Source organism: Meleagris gallopavo, chromosome 16 (genome assembly GCF_905368555.1).
Source record: "Meleagris gallopavo chromosome 16, MGAL_WU_HG_1.1, whole genome shotgun sequence".
In the NCBI taxonomy this organism is placed as follows: Eukaryota; Metazoa; Chordata; class Aves; order Galliformes; family Phasianidae; genus Meleagris; species Meleagris gallopavo.
This window is the reverse complement of record NC_139419.1, coordinates 9,842,202-9,859,088: the sequence shown is the minus strand read 5'-3', so window position 1 is coordinate 9,859,088 and position 16,887 is coordinate 9,842,202. Positions and strand designations below refer to the sequence as shown.

The following is a 16,887-nucleotide window of genomic DNA, read 5'->3' as shown; positions in this document are numbered from 1 at the left end:
CTGTTTCATAGGAGACAATAATGAAGCTAAATCTGCTTTCCAGCATGTAGGACTCTCAAAAGAAGAGTGGTTTGCTGACAAATCAGGGCTTGGTGCAGGAGCAGCAGTACTGAAAGGTTCCCACAGGAGAACACGCTGTGCATTCCAGAAGCCTTCTTGTTGGACATTATTATCAAAGTTAGGTAGCAGTGAGAATTTAGGGGCATCAAAGTGATAACGTACCTAAAAAGCTCACTGACTGCATCCTAGGAGATGGAGCCTCAAGTATTCTGCATCCTAAGATATCTTGGCGTCTCTATCATACTATATTTCACTGCTTCACAGTTAGGAAAAGCTCTGAGTCTCTCTTGTAAGGAGAATTTTCAAGTCATTCCTGAAAATAAAACATCAATGTGAATTTTAAAGAGAATAATTTTTCCTCTTTCATGAAGGTGACTTTTAATTTATGGGCTCTTTCTGGCTGCTCAATAAATGGTCCTGAGGCTGAACCAAAGTTCAGACCAGGTCCAACCTGCTTTTGGTGGCTGCAACTTAAAGAAATAGAGAACAGCAAAACAGCGTGGAAAGTATTCTCTGTGGTGATGCTGACCTTACTTTTTAAAGAGTTGAAAAGGGAGAGGCAAGAAGCAAATAAAAGATGAAAGTAACTATAAATGTAGCTACTTGAACTCTTGCCAGAGTGGAGGTGAGAACCTTTTGAACAGCAAACATCCAGGCATCGGTGCTTCTACTTGTGGAAAAACATAAATTGGAAAAGCCACTCAATTCTACAGCTTGAGTTTGGATGATTAAGGATTCTGGGAGTATATTTCTTAACAAATAACCCTTCATGTGGGAAAAACACACTCAGAAACTTTGGTTTGCCAGAGCAAATGTGTATTCCAGGTATATGCCAAGCCTGAGAACTAGATTCTCGAAAGTGTTACCTTGTTCCTTGGAAAAAGGCTTCTGTTCTGCTACCAATACTAAATGAGTAGTTATTTTTAAAGATGCATACTGAAGTGGAGGATGTTCCCCATCAGGAGTCATTTTAAGCTACTGCTGGGAGGAACTTGCAGAGGACAGACAGAGCAACGAGGGCGAGCTTACACCAAGGGCTTCTCATGCCAGATTTTGAAGATTTTGACATGTCTTCAAAGATACAAGCTTGTCTTTTGTGTGGTTGCAGTAAGCTGCCCCAGATGAGGTCTGCCATGTAAAACAACTGGCGTGGGTTTCCTCAGGTGGTCATCATCACTAAATGGACTGAAATCCAAATGCGCAGTTGATCCCAAGGTGAGGTGATGGATATTGGGGCAAACTGAGATGCACTGCCTGGGCAAAAGCAACATGTAATAGACCCAGAATTAGAGCTTGGTGTAAAGCCCAGAGTATCACCGTGACAACCCCCAAACATGATAAATGTGACAAACTTCTAAGCAATGCATGTAGATGTAGCCAAAGTTTCTATGCAACATTTGGTTGTTATTTCTATCTTGAGATCTACTGCAGTTATTCAGGAAGGATAGTATCACAGCTTGCAAGACCACATATGTAAGGTATGCAGTGCATGCAAGGTCATGTGCACAGAGATGGATTCTCCCTAGTTATCAGATGCCTGGGAGAATCTGTGTCATCCTAATGCCAAGAGCAATAAAGCCCAGTGTCATAAGTCAATGGAAAGCAAAGCCTGTAGCTTGACAGTGGCTCAGAAATATTTAGCAGTTCCCAAAACATACATTTCTCCCTACCATCATCACCTTGGGTTGCCTAAGGTTGTTTGCTTTTCATTTTGGTTTAACCCTCCATTAATTCTGGCACAGTGTCAAAATATGAGGTCCTTAGACAACATCTCGTTCACCTTCTGCCTCTATTCCTAAAGCTCAAAGCCTGAGACATTTTTCAGAGGGAAGAGAAAAAAGTACTGTCCTGCTTTATGAAGAGGCTCTGGTGAAACAGTATGATGCAAACTTCAGGAGTAAATGAGAGTTAAAGAGCTTGCAGGAGGTGATGGGAATGGTCAACAGCAAAGAGCTCAACTTTCAACTCCTCTCGCTTTGTTTTAGCTATGTTAAACTCTGAATGTATGTAGTAATTCTGTGTCCCAAGAAGCTTATGGTTAACTGCTACAGAAAGCTGTAATACAACGCTCAAATACCAGGGCTGTTGTTTGACTGTGCTAACATTGCTCAGCGTTGCAAGGCTCTTAGAGGAGAAATGGATATTTGAATGGTTTTCATTCCTTTGACCAAAAGAGGGGAAAATAGTGATCCCATTTGCCTCCTATTCTGCCTCCCACAAAAAATGTTTGACTAGAACTTTTCTGATGGTGCCAAAGCCTGATCTGTAGTGCATAAAATACAGCACTATTAAAATTTGAATTGGTCGTGAAGCATCCCACTCCTGGCACACACATATGCTGCCAATGGTGAGCTTGTCAGGTTGCACAGGTTACAAGCAGATAGTGGGCTGCAAGCTGTCGTGCCTCATGGGCAGGGAGAGCAGTCACCAGGAGTGAGGGTTCTTCAAGGCGAAGAAGTTCTGATCCAGTGTGTGCACTGTTAAGAGCTGAACGTTCTGCAGGCGAGTTCCTCCTGACTGTGAGCTCCCTGGAAGCTGAGACGTGGCCCAGAGGTGACCACTGGGAATGGAAGTGGAGGTCTCAAATTAGACTTCGGTCAAGCATCAACAGTTAGGAGACAATGGAGATCTTTTTTTCCTACCAGCAGTACTGCGTTTGGGCCAGATCACAGTACTGGGCTGAAATTCCTGTGGGATTTTCTGGAGAACTTCAGCCTCCCAACCTCTTTTGCTGTTATGCATAAAACAAAGAACATTTTTATTTGTGGAACGTATCAACTTGCTTAGAACAATACCAGCAAATGAGAACATAGCCTTGTCTCCTTTTTTTAGTAAGTTTTCAAACCAGCATGATCTAATCATTCATCCAACAAAATCCAAAGGAATCTGACACTCACTCCCTTGGCAGCATGATGGAAGGCTGAATTAAATGGGAAAGCCAGCTCTTGGCAACAGAGAATTTCCTTTTGTGAGCAGTATCAAACATATAGGCTCGCACCCTCAGCTGGTACGAAGGAGGTTTAGGCTACACCAGGAACCATTTCTTCTTCAGGTCGACTCCAGTAGGTAAGATGAAAGGAGAAAATCTTAAGGAAGGACCAAGATGCTAAAAAGGCTTGTATTTATAGCACTGACACAGCACTCTACAGATTTGGTCAGATAAACTCCTGTCATCAAACGCCTTGGTTATCTGGAGGGGCTGTATGTAGGCCAGCAGAAGGCCACTGGCATCAGGCATGGGAGCTGTTTGCGGGCAGGAAGCACGGAGCTGGGAGCCAAGCACAGCAGGGCACTCACAGCCTGCAGCCCTGTGACTCCTCAGAGCAAAGGTACAGCTCTACTCCTCATTTGCACAAACAAAGCTAATTGCACGTGGTCTATCAGGAAGGGTACGGTTAGAAGTGCTGGTGATAACGGCACCAGAAGCAGCATGTGGGAGCCTCCGGGCACTGAGCTTGTGCCAGGGATCCTGGTATACTGCCAGCTCCAACTGCCACGTTGTGCAGGTGAGATGGGGCCTCTTATGGTGGGTGGACCTGTCGAACAGTGCTGCACTACTGCATTAATCTCTTCTCCTCTCCTCTCCTCTCCTCTCCTCTCCTCTCCTCTCCTCTCCTCTCCTCTCCTCTCCTCTCCTCTCCTCTCCTCTCCTCTCCTCTCCTCTCCTCTCCTCTCTCTCCTCTCCTCCTCTCCTCTCTCCATCCAAAATCTTACTGATGGATGAAGCAGATTCTGGCAGCCTTCAGGCCAGGAATCTTTAACCTTATTCACCTCTTACTGAGTAAAGAACTGACTGATTTCCATCTGATGACTTAGGAAGTGGTTTATACTTAGATTGCCTAGGATGGTACATTTTGTCTATTGATATCCTCGCAAAGGAGAATACAGGTAGATGGCATACGAAAGAGCCTTGAATCAAGCACAGAGCTTTAGTGATAGAAGTTTTATCACACCTATTTCAGAAGATGCTTTAATATTGGAGAAAACGGTAGAACAGAAGTGAGCAGACATGAACATGATTTGTAGCTTTGTGGATGAACTGCAAACCAAAACACCAGGGCAGTTCTATCACAAAAAAAGAAAACCCAATGCCCCAGTTGGTTTCTATTAGCACAATAGTTATAAACGAATGATGGTGGCTAAATTTTAACTCTGGACAGAATAAAGCATGCCCCAGCTGCACCGTGTATTTTATTTTCCTGTCTAGGTGTGCACAGCATGCACTCTACGTAATGAAGGATAATTATGTCAGTACATAATTAGAGATAAAAAGCAGTGAGTGCGATGCTAGTGATGAGATCAGTATGACAATCCTGAAGGCATTCCTACCTGGCATGTGGCTTGGGGCCACGTCTGGGGCGAGGGTCAAGAAGCCACCTCTCACTGGGGTGCTGCATGGCTCCGGTGAGGGCACTCAGCTTTCCTTTGCCCCATGTGATGCAAATTAAAGACGATCTTTCAGATGAACATCACCTCTCTGCAGAGGACCTATGAAAAACTCAGGCGATGTCTGAATCATTTCAGTGTTCTTTCCAAAGTGCTCTGTAGCAAGGTTTACAGAGTTGAGCTTGGAGAGGACAGGAGCATTGTTAAAAACCATTCCTTTGTAAGCAATGCCTTTGTGTTTACCTCCCCAAAACACTTCTTTAAGGCCGTTCATGTAATGCTGGAACAAGAATGGGAAATGCCTTGTCTCAGACTTCCTGTTGTCAAAGCAAAAAATAACGCCGTCTTCTCCTGCACAGGAGCTGGCTGGGCCCAACCCACACAGAGCTGTGGCACAGGGCCTTCAGGTGGCTCACAGGGTGGCACTCGGGTGGCACTGGGGTGGCACTGCTGGGAATGCAGCCTCAGTGCTCTTCCGGGTCGTGTATATTTGTAATAGCAGAGGAATGGCAAGAGAAGGAGGCAGGTGCTACACTGGGTTGAAGTCCAAAGAGCATTGTGTTCTCATTATGAGCATTGTGTTGCCATCACAGATGATTATAATCTGACATCTCAATTCCTTTTTTTTTTTTTTAAGCTGCACAAAGGCACTAAAGCCAGAGACTCCGTGGTGACAGCGCAGGAGATGTCTGTTGTTCTTCCTGACTGTGTGTTTTATCTTATGGGGATTCCAGGGTATTGCTGTGGAAATGCCAGATATTAGAACTTCATAATACTTCTGTTTGCGAAACAGATCTTATCTCTCCTCATACAGACAATTACCCTGGCAGGCACATTCTGGAAAAATAACAGCCAAAAAGAATGAAAACTCTTTTCAATTGCTTTGTTGAAAAAGCAAAATCTGATGCAAATTCACTCAGCCAGCCAAACACCCCGCTCATGCACTGCTCCAGTTCTATAAATTTGAGCTGCCTGCGCTTCCTAAATCTTTTTCCAACTGCAGCTACGTTATGAAGTTGGATGCTTTTCCTGAAACCTACAGCAGCACACAGGTCCTGAAACATGAAGTAGGGCGATGCGTTCTGCTCACCCCCCGCTGCACAATGCACATCCTGAAGTGAGAAGTGCAGTGCATCGCTGGGCCCACAGTGAACCAAGGACTTGGAGGGTCAGCACTCAGGGTTCAGTACAAAAGTCACAGAGTCATAGAATGGCCTGGGTTGAAAAGGACCACAATGATCATCCAGTTCCAAACCCCTGCTGTGTGCAGGTCGCCAACCAGCAGCCCAGGCTGCCCAGAGCCACATCCAGCCTGGCCTTGAATGCCTCCAGGGATGGGGCATCCACAACCTCCTTGGGCAACCTGTTCCAGTGCCTCACCACCACCCTCTGTATGAAAAACTTCTTCCTAAGATCTAACCTAAACCTCCCCATCTCAGTTTAAAACCATTCCCCCATGTCATTAAGAGTTAACAATGCAAAACTGATGATTTCTGATACCTTCTAGTCCCACCAAAAAAAAACACCCACACTCATGCAATTTAGCCAGAGCTATGGACTGATCCACATTTCCCAAGAATTACTGTGGTAGGACAACATGAATTTACTGCCAAAAACCTGGCAGTGTCTAACATAATCATCTCAGTTTTGTGGGCAGCAGTTTTGTTTCCTGGTACTTCTGTCACTGCAAGAATGAATTCTTTGTGCTGTCAGTGTTTGCTGGGCTTCTCATTCCCAAACAGCACCAAGCAGAGGTTCTGAACACCAGCAGGTCTGAACATGGAGGGCAGAACCCCGTAGGGCCATGGGCTATGGAGGGTGCCAGTGAGTTCCGTGCTTCGGTTCGGGATTGCTGGCATTTAACGCATTGTATTTTAAGACTGATGACTGGATGACACAAGAGACGGTGATGTAACCCTCCGATGTAAGCTGGCTCCTCGCCTCTGCCGGCCTCGCAGCTCAGCACGGCACTGATTCCAACGAATCGGGAAATTTATGAGAGATCTCTGCTCTAAATCTGTAATTTTCCCAAAGCTCCAAAGATAAATCTACGTTACAAAAGGCTTAATTCCGTCTTTCCTATCTCAAAGGCCAGCGGCCGAGGCACGTCTGCGCGTTTTGCCAAGAGCAGAGCGTTGCTCAGAGCGGGATGCAGGTGGCAGCAGCACAGCACGGCCTCTGCTCCGGGCATCATCTGAATGACGGCTGCCGCTGCCAAAGCACTCAGCGCTGCCGTGCGTGCCTTTTCAGTCTTCTTCCTTTCCTAAATACACGTGCTGACTCTTACCTTTGTTCTGCTAATCACCAGCGCCCGGAGCGGTTGGGGGAAAAGATTCCCTTCCCTCGAGCAGGTAAGCAGGGCGGGCTTTATGTGAAATATCTGTGAAAACTATCAATTCCCAAAAGCATGACTTGTCCACTGGCTATCCCTAGAACATCTGTTTTAGAAGAATTTTGATGGCATTTAGTCATGCGGGACTGGATTTTAGTTTGGTTGTTTCACCAGAAAGACACAGCAGCCAGTTGTCAAGGTGCACAATGACAAAAAAGATCAGCTTAAAAATGCGAGTTACTCCATTTTAATTTTAAACATTACTCCAGATATACCGTGACACTTAAATCCCCAGCCAAGGATAGCAGAGCACACACACAAACACTGGAGAGAAATGTTTCAGGTGAGGAACTGACAACCTTTCACACTTCTTTAAAGCCAAAGAGGGCAGCTGTAACAAACCAGTCCCGCTCTCAGCCCTCCTCAGACCCTTCTCGCCTCTTTTCCTTCCCCAGGCACTATGGCAGAGGGCCACCAGACAGACCCGAGGTTCTGCTGCCCATCTTGGCCTGCAGTGCATATACCTCACTGAAACACAACAGCTCTGATGGAAAGATTTTCTGTAACGCTGTGTCCACAAGGAAGCTGATTTCATAGAAACATTACAGTAACTGCCACCCTGTACCTGTTGTTTGTTACTGCCAGGCAATGGCATCACATGAGCGTGGATGGTTTCTGCACTCTGATCCCACGAAGTGCCTGGCTTTTAATGTGCAACCACATGGACACACTTGGTCCTTAGTGCTGGTGTTTTGCTCCCCTTCATCTGACAGCTGCAGCAGAGCAGCCGGCAGCTCTGTCCTCCCTCCAGGCTGGTGCTGGCACTCAGCTCAACCAGCAGGCAGTGGGTGCCATGTGCCTCCCAAGACATCCTGCAGAGAGAGAAGGGCTCTAACCCAGCACAGGCTTTTCAGGGTGAGCCCAGTGATGCAGGAAGGAGAACCTCTTCAAACCCGCTCAGTTCACCTCGAGTTTGTAAAATTAACATTAAATACAGTCAGGCTTTGTAAGGACCATCTCTCTTCCAGCTTCTGGGGAGAAGGAAGTTTTACTGTTTTAGCCACAAGCAATGGCACCCATACAAACATTTAGTGTACGCAGTGACAATACTCTGTATCTTGGCACATCTGTACTTCCGAAGGCACCAACAGGGATTTAAACCCATCTGAATCCCCAGCAGACACTGGGCAGGATAGAAAATGGGGTTTGAAAAAGTGCTTGCAGTCTTCATGGAATCAGAGAATCAAACAATGGTTTGGTTTGGAAGGGATCTTACAGCCATGCAGTTCCAATGCCCTGCCCTGGGCTGGTTGCTCCCCATCAGCTCAGACTTTCCCAGTCATCTTATATAAAAATAAACAGCTCTTAGACAGAAGAAACTCTTTCTCCATAGAGACCTAAATGTTGTCAGATGCAGCAAAGAATGTGCTGGGAATTGGTTTTCTCTATAGAGAAGGGTTGTGCTAAAGAGTGAAACAGCTGTGAGGTTCCTACCAGAAACCTGCAGATGGGATGGAAATGGGGAAGCAGGCATCAGCAGCACTGCTCACACCATGCAGATCAGTGCTCAGCATGCAGATCAGGCCTGCGGAGAGGAGCTGAGGCAGTGCTGCGAGGAGAAAGGCATGAAAATATAAGAGTAGGAGAAAATAAAGCCAGAATAAGACCCAAGTTGTCGAAGAGAAGAGTACCCAGAGGAGATCTAAAGCAGCCCATGGAAAAGAAAATAATATTGCAATTACGGTTTTATTATTATTATTATTTTGTGCCTGTGAAGAGCATTAACAGCCTAAAGGAGATGGCCTAGAGGTGAGTTTGTGTTGTGCCATTCTGTGATGGATGGATGGGAGGTGAGGGCCACCGCAAAGTTTTTGAAACTTCCGTGTTGCAGCCCTTGTGTGGGTTGTTCTAGATACTCATTTATTTCTGTGCATGCATACTTCATTTTTTAAATGCTGGCATGAGAGAGAAATCTGGCAGTGGGCCCCATCATTCACCAATGCTTCTCCCACTGGTGAGAGTGCACCAGCAAAGCCCAGTGCGCTCACCATCCTACCTGAGAGCCAATGATCCAGAAACTCTCAGCATTTTTCTCTGTAGTATTTATTCACATTACTCACATATTATTTTTAACTCCAAAAAGTTGTGGGTTTTTTTGCTTGTTTTTTTTTAAAGAAACCCTCTCAAAGAGATGCCCAGTGTTAGAGTTCTCATTAGTGTTTAATAACCTCTTAAGGTAAACTGAAATCTCCCACTTCAAGTAGCAGGTTGAACTTAATAGAATGGTTTTTATGGGGGGAAAATGTTCCCCCCCTAAAAATTGTGCTGATGTGTACAGCACTCTTAGTGCTAAAGTCCCATTTATGTTTAATATATTAATCAACTAGTTATTTGTTTTCATACCTAGAAGTGCCTGGGGCTGATGGTGTAATAACTCATGCAGTGCCAGGAGGAATTCATTTTGGAGCAAAAAGTTATCTGTCGGAATTCCTGAATGTATTTAAGAAAGCCTGAAATGTCGGTAAGTGGAGCCCGGAGGAAAGGATGCCACGTCCCCTCCCCTACAGGTAGGTGCTAAGGTAAGGAAATGAGAAAGTCTCTTAGCCTGAAGTTACCAAACTCATTCTGAACTCACCAGAGAAATGTTTTCCTACACAGACTGTCCTGGGAGATGCACCCTGCCTAAAAATGCCCCTTCTAACCTGGGGGGGACTTGGACACTCGGATACTCGGCACAGCATCGGTGTTGAACACATTCCCTCCCGCGTTGGCTTTGCCCTCTCGTTGCTGGGAAGCGGCTCAGATCTGCCGACGCAGCAAAGCCCATCTCGCTCGCCTTTCCTCGGAGCTCCGAGCACCGCAGTGCCGCTCCGGACAGCCGCCCCGCAGCCCGGCTCCCAACTCCCGGCTCTCTGCGGCCAGCAGGGGGCGGCAGCGGCGTGCGGGCGGCGGCGGCACGGCCACGGGTTCGAGCCCCGATCCTGAAGGGTTTGGAACGAACCAAAATGGAAAAGCCCTCTGAACGACCACAAAATATATTTCCTAGAGGATGCTGTGAGCAGGGAGCCTGCGCAGCTATGCGGGTTGTGAAAGCAATGTTTATCAGCTAGGAGTTTGTTCAAGATCAAAGTCTTCCAGTTCAAGATGTTAGTAACAAACAGCACTTGTATGAAATGTGACAGTTCAAGTATCTTATAAAGGGAATTCGTTGGGAGAATTAGGGAATTTAAGTGCAATGAAGGGTGTGAAGCAGGAAGATGCTTGGCACACTGCATCCAAAGGAAAAGGCACTCAGGAACAGGAGTTCCCCTTGTAACAAAGAATTCACAGCACACACTGAGCCAACTGCTTGAAATCAGAAACCTGCAGGGCAGAACCTACCAGCTTAGCCCACCCATGCCCCCTCTTGTACCCTGCATCACTTGGCCACAGATCCTAACCGAAGTTCCTTGGTTCCAGGTGGAACATGGCTGCATGGCTTTGGGCTGACGGAGCCAATTCCTGCACCACAGCTGCAGAGTTCAGCACAATATTCGTGCCCTCAGACAAGCAGCACAACTCCGAGGTGTGAAAAAGAAGGATTTGCTGAGGATTTGAAGACGGAGGTACGAGATAGAGCTCAGCTCTGCCATGGGCTCAGACCTTGAGCCAGGCTGTGCCTTGCAGTGCCCTGCCTCCATCTCCTGCTGGGTGCTGCAGGGGCTGCCTGTGAGAGCAGCAGGCACACAGCTCTGTATGGAATATACAGGCACTGCCATGTGCAGCTGGAGCAAAATGGAAGAATAGCTTGGTTCTAAACCCCCATGTTAGTAAATATTCCCAGTCTGGGGTTGTGAAAATTCTGGAAAATAGTGAATTGAAAAAATTGGCTCTAAGTAAGAGAATAAGTTTGATGTAGGTTGTATGATTTAGGGAGGGAAGATTTAGGTTGGGTGTCAGGGAGAAATTCTTTACAGAGAGAGTGGTGAGGCGCTGGAACAGCTGCCCAGAGATGTTGTGGATGCCCCGTCCCTGAAGATGCTCAAGGCCAGATTGGATGGGGGTCTGGGCAGCCTGGTCTGGTATTAAATGTGGAGGTTGGTGGCCCTGCCTGTGGCAGGGGGGTTGAAGATTCATGATCCTTGAGGTCCCTTCCAACCCTGGCCCTTCCAACCATTCTGTGATTCTGTGATTGTAAACTTTACATGTGGCTTTGGAGGAGAATGCAGCAGCTATTGCTCTGTCACAGTGACAGTATTTCATTGTTCCAGTGAAATGTCTCTGGAGGAGCAGTGTCTGCTTAGATTTACTGGGTGGATTTTCTTTCCAAAGGATCTGCTCGTCCAAGGAAATGGAAGCCATTGCCCATTGCCCCGTGCCATACCTGCACCACTCCAGCAGGTCGGGGCTGCACAGCACTGCCTGAGTGCTGCAGCACTTCCTACTGCAACCAAGGGAGGCTGGAGAACATCAGCCCAGCTAATGCACTGCCTGGAAACGTGCTTGGAGTTCTTCCTACAGAAGACAATGATCTTATCTCTTCCTTAAATCTGCAGCTTAAAGGATTTAAGATACAGTCCCTCAAAAAAATATAAAAAAATCTACCAATTTGATTCCAATTATTTTTGCAAAAACCAAGGCTTCCTCCAGGAAACCTGAGGCCAGCAATGACAGCCTGTTGTGTTAGGTGTCTTCGTGCAGTGCACATCTTATCTCTTCTTTCTGGGAGCCAGCACCCACTTACATTCTGAGCTGTTTCCTCGGCCAAAGCTGCTTTTCTCCTGCAGCTCCCAGCTCACGGGGCAAAGGCACATTTTACCACCCCAGTATTACACATTGGTATCAGTTCAGGTACCTTCAGCAGTCACTCTGCTTAAGGGTGTTTTGCCTCTGGTGCCAATTATTGGGCACAGCTCTTCTTGCTTCAAGTAACAGTGCTGTGCTGGAATCCAGGGTTTTTGCTCCAGCCCACTGTGTATTTCACATCTAGGCTGAGTTCCTATTGCACAGGGTGAATGCTCCAGGACCCAGAGCAAGCTCAGCCCTGTCATGTTTTCATCCATCCAGAATATCTCCTCAATAGATTTATAAAACCACTGGGCAGTTTTTAAGTTGGCAGAATAATCATTTCTTGTTTATCCTAACAGTATGAGCCAACAATGAATCCCAGCTGTTCTATTGCCTGTTGAATTGGACACACTCCGGTGGTGCTAGTAAGATACCACATAAAGCCAGATGTGTTGTTTGATAAACATAAGAACATTGAAACACTAAAAATGTACGCTGGCCTGAATCAGCCTGGGTTCCATCCCCTAGAGCAGCTATGCACTTCTCAAGGTTTCCAGCCAATGCTGGCAGCACTGGCTGGCCCCAGGCCCCACCTCCCACAACGCTGCTGGGCAGCTTAGCACCCAGGCACACGCTGTGCTCCTGGATCTCCCTGTGCTCCAACATCATGCCACGCTACTGAATCGTGTTGCACTCCTGGATCATGCCATCCTCCTGGATCACGCTGTGTTCTGTCCCTGCAGGAGCCCCAGTGGCTCAGGACTGCACGCAGACCCCGCACCACAGGGCTGCAGAGCGCGTCCCCACAGCCACCAGCTCAGAAACAGCTTTTAAATAGGTCGAGTGATCTCTGAACGTCGTGTCTGAGATCAGACCCTCCTGTGCAGAGGTTTTATTTATAGCCACGTCTGTGTCTGAACAGATACAGATACGGGTGCAGAGGATAGGACGCATCCTTCAGCATCCACGAGGGAGTGGTTGCCTCTCATCAGACCCTTGGACCTTGTTCCTTTGGGATTTCTCATCTTGAAGTGCTGCCAGAGATGCTGTGTTGTATCCAGATGGAAGGTGACAAGCACTATACAACCAAATTATAAAATGAATCAAGTCGTTTGATATTTGAAAGAAAAAACGCTTCTCTCAGAGCTCATAATTTATTAAAACCCAAAATCAAGAGCTGAATATTTATAGTTTACTTTTGTTCCTCTTTCTTGAGCTCTCTAGACACAGACTTTGTTCAGTTGGCCTAAAAAATGAGCTCCACATGCTGAAAGAACAAATCTGCAATGCTTTTCCAGATTTATATCTTCATGGAAGAAACAAAGCTTCAGTGCCTGTTTCAGTGAGGCAAATAGGCTGAAGCACCTGCCTTCCCACCAGCCAGCTTCCTGGCACTCTCCCCCTCAGGCTCTGGCCATGCAGTATAATGCTGTGAGGCTTGGAGCCCATGAAGGGGAGGCTCAGTGTGTTCTGGTCCCAGGACTGTAGTTCTCAGCCATACGTACACGTGCGTGCACCACTCCTGGACCTTGCCAGTGCTTTTAGTTACATTCTAAAGCCCAGATATTTTTAGTTGCCGCATAATCGTGCATGTAGTGAAGGCGTACACTTTGGAGAAAACCCAGCAGCAAAAGGGACAACTGAACCACTGCTTCTCTGCACTGCTGCAGTTCATGGGTTCCAGTGCAAACACCCCAAAATATGATTTTATTTACACATGCAGAAGGACAAGCCCCCAGCTGGAGCTGCAGGTGAGTACTTCAGGAACCAGCCACCAGAGAAAGCATCGTCCCTGAGACAGTGATGGCACAGGGAGAGACGGGTGTTGGGAGATGCCGCAACCAAGATGAAGCAACCAAGTCCCTTGTTGTTGTATGCATTCCTTTGGATCACTGTGTGACACAGAAATGACATCTGCATGCCTTACCAGCAGCTGCATGGGTGTGCAGCACAGAGCACTAATGTCACACATGCAGGGACTGCGCTCCTTCTGTGGGGCAGAGATGCTCCGGAGGCAAAGTGTTGATCCCAAAGGAACAGCCTTAGAATTGGTATTTTCTACAGACTACTGAGATGGCAGTTCCTGAGTTTCACAGTTTTTTTCTCTGCTTAAGTAATTATTTCAAGCCGGAAGACACCATTATGAAAATCTGCTTTGTGTACAGCGGAGAATTTCTACCACTGAGTTTTACCCAAGGAAGCATAACTCTGCCCAGAAAAGCAGAGTACCCACATTATGCTTTGCCATAAGAGGATTTTCCTTCCAGCACTAAAAAGATCATTTTTTCATAGGCTATTCAGCAAGAAGCAAGCAAGTGGCTCGGTACATACACTTCCAGCAACATACACAATTATACAATACAGCAATGCTTTGCCATTACACAGCCTTTTTCATTCAAATGCAGCACATCACTTTCCAAGCATTCATTAAATAACTTGCACAGCATCCTTGGTGATAAAGTACACACATTAACTGTGCCTCAGAGTCGGGAAACTGCTCAGGACCACATGTTGAGTGTTAGTAGGAAACACAGGCACCTTCCCTTTCTTTATCCAATGCCAGTTCCTATTTGCATTTTCCTCTGTTCAGACTTGAAATACAGATGACTGATGCCATCTTTCTATTCCAGTTGGAAAGGACCCATGTGTCAAATCTAGAACTTGAAAACACCATATTTTTCTACAAATATATGCCATAAAAGGAGGTCTTTTACTAGTAAGAGCTTGCAAATTCATTGTCCTTTAAATTCTGAAACATCTCTGCATATTTTTATGATTTTCACCTTGCCACTTCTGAAGTGGAACATTCCCTTAGTAGCACAAAACAACACTGCATTGAAGAGAAGAATCACATCCAAGGATGGGGCTGAGAAAGAGAAGGGATTTAAACCCAGAAATAGGGTAGTGCTTCAATTAAATACTTCATCTAGAACTTACATTTATTTTTCTCTGCTTATCAGAAACGCTGTTATTAAAATCATAGAATCACAGAATGGCCTGGGTTGAAAAGGACCACAATGATCACCTAGTTTCAATACCCTGCTATGTGCAGGGTTGCCAACCATCAGACCAGGCTGCCCAGAGCCACATCCAGCCTGGCCTTGAAAATCTGCCTTATTTTCCATTTAGCACTGAGCTGAGCATTTCAGCAACAGCATTTACTACTATGCAAAGTGTCCAGGGGGACAGAGTGCCCACGCTGACACTTCAGCACAGCCATGTCCTGGGGCACCTAAGTGCTGCTAGCTCTCAGGGGAGCCAGAAGGAAGAGAGTTACATACAGTGCAACTTGCTGAAAGCCATCCCACTGTACATCATTTCCCAACAGCTTTTTTTTATTATTATTTATAAAGGGACAGATGAGAAGTATTAATTAATAGAGTCATTATTGGAAATGGATGAAAGCTTGGACTCAGAAAGCCCCATCCACTGCTGCTTGCTGGTAGAGCTGCTCTGCCATTGCATCCCTGTTGGAGGACGTTGACCTGACCAGATCTTTGTTCTGACCTACAAATGCAGTTTGCACAGTGGGAACTTCAGGAATTCCTAAACTGGAAGTATCCAACCACTGTGCCCACTGAACAGCAGTGAATGGATTCTTTTCTTCAATCCTTTTATTTCCCCTGGATTCACAATGAAATTCTTCACCATTTCAGCCAACTGTGAATGTTGAGGTGCCTTTTTTTCACACATGCTAACGTTTATGGCCCAAATGGCTGCAGTAGCCTCCAGATAGAGGTGGGCAGCCCCACAGGGGGTGGGAGGAACAGTCTGAGCGGGTATTTCTCACTGCTGCAGCGCTGGGTTCGCTGTCACAATTCCCATCCCCAAGAGATGCCACGTGAATTAAACGTTTTGACTTTGTTTGGTGCGTATGGGAGAAGGATGTGAAGGCTCAGACAACTGGGTGAGGTGAGACGGCATCCGACTGGCCCAGCAGCATCTGGAGGGAACGCCTGCTGGGAGCTCACAGCTCTGCAGCTGCTGGGCACGCGTCTGGGTTACACTGCTGTTCCCAAACCTCTCTGAGAAATACGGTATGAATTTGAAACTGGTTCAAATGCATTGCAGCACAAATCTCTGCTGTCAGTGGCTTCACATTAAAGAGTCATTTATTGCAAATTCTACGACTTACACCGTGTAAAACAAAGGTACAATTTTAAAGATCAGAGGTGAGTGTGAGGGCTGGCCATCAGCACCTCTGGCCTGGAGCCTGCCAGCAACATGGGCACAGCTAATGGGAAGGATGCAAAGAAGCCCAGAGAAGACAGAGAAGAATGGAAATCTCCTCTTTTCACTTCCTCCCCGGTTCTAGTCCTCCAACTATTAACACCCCAGGGAAAATCAGTGCAGAAGAATTAACAGACACTGGAGGAGAACACTAACAATCACTTTGTCATCCAATTCATTCTTTTCCATTGTTGCTTTTTCCCAATCAAAATCACTTTGGATTTATTGCCTTCCTGATCCTTCCGGAGAGCAGCCTCTCTCAAAGACAAGCTTTAGGGAAGGAGAGCAAATGCTTTCAGACAGAGACCTCCCTCTTTTTACCTGCCACTTGTGTGGCCGTGCCTGCTGTTCACATGGCAGGCACAATCACATGCCATTCACAAAGGACACATGAAGACAACTCGATGTGTTTTCTGCACCACTTGTGGAGCTGGAGATGAGGGCTTCGCCGCTCAGTTCTCTTCTCCCACGTCTGTAGACGTGGAGATTCTCTTCTATTTTTCAAATGTGTCCTCAACTGAACGCCATTGGGCACTGAAATTTAGGAAAATAAGTTCTGAATTTTCAGATCCTGTTAAGTAAGACCAGTTAAATAAGCTTTTGTTTCATGTTCATTTCTGAGCAGAGAAGTTAAGTGCTAATTTTATTAGGTTATTATCCATTGAAATACACCCAGATAGGGACAATAACTCAGCTAATGGCATGTGTAATTATTTTATTATAGTTGCTGAACTGTACAGCAGTGAATATTAAAAATAATCTGCACTGGGTTGAAGCCAAGGGGTAATCTAACCATCACAAATTCAGGTGGAACAGCTATAAAAGTTCATCTGCGTATTAAGTCCTCAAAATGAAAACCATCAGTATCTCTCTTGCCTTCTCATCTCTAACTCAGTGTGATGCTTCTAGGCTGTTTAGAAGCATGTATTACTATTTCAAACACATTTATTAACATCTTTTTTTTTCTTTTCCCCAGGAAAGATTTGTACACTGAAAGAAATGTTCTCCTCCACTGTCCTCATTCTACACCCCTCCAGCTGCCTGCTGCAGCACACGGTGAGCCAGGGCACTAAGCCTGCTCTAGACAAGGAAATCTGGGCATTTCCTTGCCC

At 46.2% G+C, this 16,887-nt stretch overlaps 1 long non-coding RNA gene across 6 annotated transcripts; it reads left to right on the top strand.

Moving 5' to 3' along the window:
* The first annotated feature begins 3,450 nt into the window (after positions 1–3,450).
* On the top strand, positions 3,451–16,887 carry LOC109370207 (uncharacterized). Of its 6 annotated transcripts, XR_014886819.1 has the most exons (6): positions 3,451–3,566; positions 6,537–6,797; positions 7,234–8,587; positions 9,186–9,345; positions 9,437–10,383; positions 11,090–13,166. It is a non-coding gene; the product is annotated as an uncharacterized LOC109370207 (long non-coding RNA). The 6 variants fall into 6 exon arrangements; XR_014886821.1 differs by lacking the exon at positions 11,090–13,166 and adding an exon at positions 16,752–16,887 and having other exon boundaries at positions 7,234–9,345; XR_014886817.1 differs by having other exon boundaries at positions 7,234–9,345; positions 11,090–13,167.